We start from the raw sequence: 5,318 nt of genomic DNA on the forward strand, positions 1-5,318 counted from the left end.
TTGGGTGAAAGGAATCTTAGAACATCCACAGCAGTGAAGCTAAATTTTTAACAATTTAGCTCCATCAAAAGCTACTTTATCTATTTTACCTACACACATACTACAGCAGTGGATCTATTTTAGCTTTCAACAAAATAAAATAATATAACCATCACAATAAAATAATATTTCTATTACAATAAAATAATACATCACCAAAAAAAAAAAACCCACAAACGGATCATCACCACATTTCACAACCACCGCCGGCCAAGAACAACCACCCACAAAAACCTTTCAGCCAGCCACATCCACCTCCACCACCACTCCACTACAACCACAACTCACGGCAAAAAAAAAATAAAATAAAAATGAAACCACCACCAACACAGTTATGCCCAACACAGACCACGACAACCACAGCCACAGCTACCAAACCACCACCAACACAGCCAACAAATCACCATTTCAACCACAATCCACGGTCACAACCAAAGCCAAAAAAAATAAATCAAACACCAAAAAACCGTACATCTCTCGCCGTGCTTTAGTTTCCATTTACGCTTCGATCTCATCGCTCTATCCGTACATCTCTCTTTCGGCTTGGGACTTGAGGTTTGGGATGGCGAGTTGGGTCGGCGTGACGAGCTGGGTCGGCGAAATGGGTGGCGAGCTGGGTCGGCGAAAGGGGTGGTGAGCTTCGCCGACCCAGGTCGCCATCCCTTTCGCCACCCCTTTCGTTTACGCCATCGCCGATCACGCAAAAAGAACGGAGAAATGATATTGAAGAGATAGAGGAGGAAGAGAGAGGGCTGAGAGTTAGAGTCTGGCGAAAAGAAAGAGACGGAGAGGGAGAGAAAAAGATGGATTATTTTAATTGGAAGAGAGAGAAAAGTTAAATAAAATAGTATTATTTTTTTTAGCTTTGTGCTACAGTGCACATCTATTTATAGATGTGCACTGTAGCTGAACATCTAAAATTTTGCCTTTTGCCTCCACTGTTACAGTGTAGTTTTTAGGGGTAGTGGAGCTAAAATATACCAATATACCTATATAGCACCACTGCTGTGAATGCTCTTATAGACATAATAAGCAATAGTGTTTGGCTGCTGAAGACAAAGAACGTGGGTTAAATAGTTAAATAGGAGGGAATAAATTTGGACGTTTGTTTTTTTCTTTTTTTCTTTTTTTTTAAAAAAAAACTCTCTTTCTTTCGCATGAAAGTTGAAACTTGGAGTCAAGTCTTTTTTTTATTTTTTATTTTTTTTTGTTAAGAATAAAAATGATTATGCACTCTATCAAGATGTAACTCCACACCTATCAAAAAAAAAAATGTAACTCCAAAAGTTTCGTCATATTATCTTACCGATTTTGCTTCTGTTTCTTAATAATATTTCAATTTTTCTTTCTTAAAAAAAAAAAAAAAAAAAAGCATATATTGTCCATATATAGATGATTTCCTTTTGTAGAATATTTTGTTTACTTTAATTATGTATCAAGGTGCATACATAGACTATAGGTGTGATTTTATTTTATAAATTTACATGTATCACGTTTATTATTATTTTTTGTTCTTTAGTGAGCATGTTTATCTATTCTATTTTATTCTATATATATTAAGAGGATTTGGAAAGTTAGTTATTATTTTTTTTCTTGTCAAAAATACCTCTAAATTAATTAACCAACAACTTAAAAAATGGGGTTAAAATAGTAAATTGGCAAAAGAAAACTAGTTATTGTTTTTTTTATTGTTAAAAATACCCATACCTAAAACTAAAAAATGGGGTTAAAATAGTAAATTGACAAAAATATTAAATTCCTACTTCTACGTTGAAATGCCTTCTGTGGGGCCCAAATGATTTATTGGCCAGGCCCATCTACCCGGGGAGAATCCGAAGGCCCAAGTCGAGGAGGGCTATGGCCCAAACTCGACAAGATAGCCTTTGGATACCGCCGAGGGCAGTTTAGTCCTCGGCAGACCAAAAGTACCCTCAGAAAGAAGGGTAAAAACGGTATAGGACTGAAACTTGGAAGAAAGATCTAAAATATCCAGGGAAAGCTGCTGTTACTGCCATTTAATGCTCTGAACCAAACAGAGCCGCATTCTTTGGCTTTTACAACCATTCCCAACGACTTTGGGTATGGACTGACGGGACAAGTATCAACCTTGGAAAGGTTGACCCTATACGTGGATAAAGGATAGTGGACGCAGGCGAGTATAAAAGGAAAAATAAGGAACCTAGAGAGGAGGTTGGGAAAAATGGCCAAAAACCAGAGCCTCCCAGCCCACCTCCAGGAGAAAGACTCCAGGGGTGAAGGAAAACTTAAACTTGTACGAACACCATGAAAAACCCACCGCCTGTCGATCAAGGCCTAGCCTTCCAAACCCACGCTCTACAAATGATAGTGTTAGGGCCTTTTCACGCGCGAACCCGACACTGTTACGGTCCGCCACGAATCGTGTCCTTACAATTGGCGCCATCTGTGGGGAGGTTTGTGTGTTGGCATAGGCGGTAGGTCGAAATAATTCCTTTTTTATTCCTAACAATTGGTTATAGAGTTTCAGCGTAAAGTTCCGTTAGGGGCTATGCTTCTTGATTAGGGGCTACGTTTGTCAGCGTTAATCGCGCGAATAATTCTAGGGGCTTGGCCGAGGAGCTAACTCCCGTAAAACCAAGTTCCAGTGCCAAAGAAAACTAGGTTTTGGACAGAACCAAGGCATTGCATAGTCCACGGACTCAAGCCTATGGGGAAACCAACTGCCTGGATGAGGAAAACTAGGTTTTGGACAGAACCAAGGCATTGCATAGTCCTCGGACTCAAGCCTATGGGGAAACCAACTACTTGGATGAGAAAACTAGGTTTTGGACAAAACCAAGGCATTGCATAGTCCACGGACTCAAGCCTATGGGGAAACCAACTGCCTGGATGAGGAAAACTAGGTTTTGGACAGAACCAAGGCATTGCATAGTCCTCAGACTCAAGCCTATGGGGAAACCAACTACTTAGATGAGGAAAACTAGGTTTTGGACAGAACAAGGCATTGCATGGTCTCGGACTCAAGCCTATGGGGAAACCAACTACTGGATGAGGAAAACTAGGTTTTGGACAGAACCAAGGCATTGCATGGTCCACGGACTCAAGCCTATGGGGAAACCAACTACTTGGATGAGGAAAACTAGGTTTTGGACAGAACCAAGGCATTGCATAGTCCTTGGACTCAAGCCTATGGGGAAACCAACTGCCTGGATGAAGAAAACTAGGTTTTGGACAGAACCAGGGCATTGCATGGTCCTCGGACTCAAGCCTATGGGGAAACCAACTGTCTGGATGAGGAAAACTAGGTTTTGGACAGAACCAAGACATTGCATAGTCCTCGGACTCAAGCCTATAGGGAAACCAACTGCCTGGATTAGGAAAACTAGGTTTTGGACAGAACCAGGGCATTGCATGGTCCACGGACTCAAGCCTATGGGGAAACCAACTGCCTGGATGAGGAAAACTAGGTTTTGGACAGAACCAGGGCATTGCATGGTCCACGGACTCAAGCCTATGGGGAAACCAACTACCTGGATGAGGAAAACTAAGTTTTGGACAGAACCAGGGCATTGCATAGTCCTCGACTCAAGCCTATGGGGAAACCAACTACTTGATGAGGAGGAACCAACTATTTAAAAAAAAAAAAAAAACTATGGCACATAAACCTCAAAATCCATCCGAAGAGAACTCCGCGTTAACAGATGGGTTAATACCTTGATTGCGCGGATTCCTCGGTCTACCCTCGGATCCCCAGTATCAAAGGGGTTGATGCGATACGGCGCAACATATTACCCAAAAGCACAACCAAAGTCCCTCGCTACTCGGCTACCCTCTCGGACGAATTATTTAGAGTTTATCGTTCTCGGACATCGCTCTAGCATGCATCGCGCAGCACTCAGTGGTTATCCCGGTTAGTTCCAATAGTTTAATTTATTGAGGATTAACCTTGTTATGCTTGATAATATTTGTAAGTTTAAACTAGTAGGAATCTGTGTTAAGGCATTTTTCTGCCTGGAATATCATTAAGGGCAAGCTTATATTTAATATTCATGCATAAAGTAGTTGTTACGGAGAAGAAAGATATGTATAGAGAAATAGACACATCTTTTATTAAGACAAAGGAACAGTACAGTGTACAATGAAAAGCTGAAACAAAACTTACATTGAAGCTAACTACGTAAGTAACGAAAAATACAAGAGAGTGAAGATAAAGCCGAGGAGGTAGCACAGAGGAGAAGTTGGCTACTGCCTCGAGACCTTATTCCTCCTCAATGCTTTTGCACGCCCATAACTCAGGCAGCAAAAGAACCCGACTTAAGCCCCACACCGCTGAGGGAAAGATGCAGGGAGCCGGAAGCTGAGGAGCCTTCACCAAAAATTTGCCTGCAACAAGGCAGAGGCGCTGGGGGCGGAGAATCTTTCTTCTGACACACCAAAAATTTGGCATGAACAGAACCTGCTTCGGATTTTGACTAAAAGAGGGAGAAACACCCTTTCCCCTCTGTCAAACTGGAATATTCTCTTGAATTTGTGCCTCCTTTGCCCGTGCCTCACCATCTGGAGTCTCAGGAGGACACGAGGCCTTTGTGGCGGAGAGAGCTCTTTTGCCCCAACCCTCGCTTCGAACATGATGTACTAGGAGAGAAGATTGAAGGATTTGTGCGAAAGTAAAGCGACTTTCTCTCCTATTTATTTAAGAGATAAGGTGGAGGCATTTTACTCACGCGGCGTCCCAAGGAACGCTACAAACAAAATGTCTCTGGCTCGATTTCCAACGTCGTCTGCAACCCTGAGGCTAAAGGAGTCTCGAGAAGGCGCACCTCGAACACTGGGACGCCAAAAAGTACCGCGTGATCAAAGACTACGGAAATACCTCTTAATTTGCGGGCCCAGTAAATTCGCGGCCCAGGCCCGTTCAGCATAGGAGCCCAGGGACAGAACCAAGGCCTTGCATGGTCCTCGGACCCAAGCCTATGGGAAAACCAAGTACATAAAAAATTACAAGTTTTGGACAGAACCAAGGCCTTGCATGGTCCTCGGACCCAAGCCTATGGGAAAACCAAGTACAAAAAATTATAGTTATTACAAGTTTTGGACAGAACCAAGGCCTTGTATGGTCCTCGGACCCAAGCCAATGGGGAAACCAAATACCAATAAGAATTGACTTTCGTAAGATGGGTTACTTGATAAAAATGTCAGGTCACTTCATCCACGGCTTAAACACCATAAAAGGTTAAGGCCAATAAAGGTGTAAGGAAGGTGGTGGAACGCCCCAGCATTTAGTCGTATAAGAAGGCTGT

This window comes from Quercus lobata, chromosome 1 (genome assembly GCF_001633185.2).
Source record: "Quercus lobata isolate SW786 chromosome 1, ValleyOak3.0 Primary Assembly, whole genome shotgun sequence".
Lineage (NCBI taxonomy): Eukaryota > Viridiplantae > Streptophyta > Magnoliopsida > Fagales > Fagaceae > Quercus > Quercus lobata.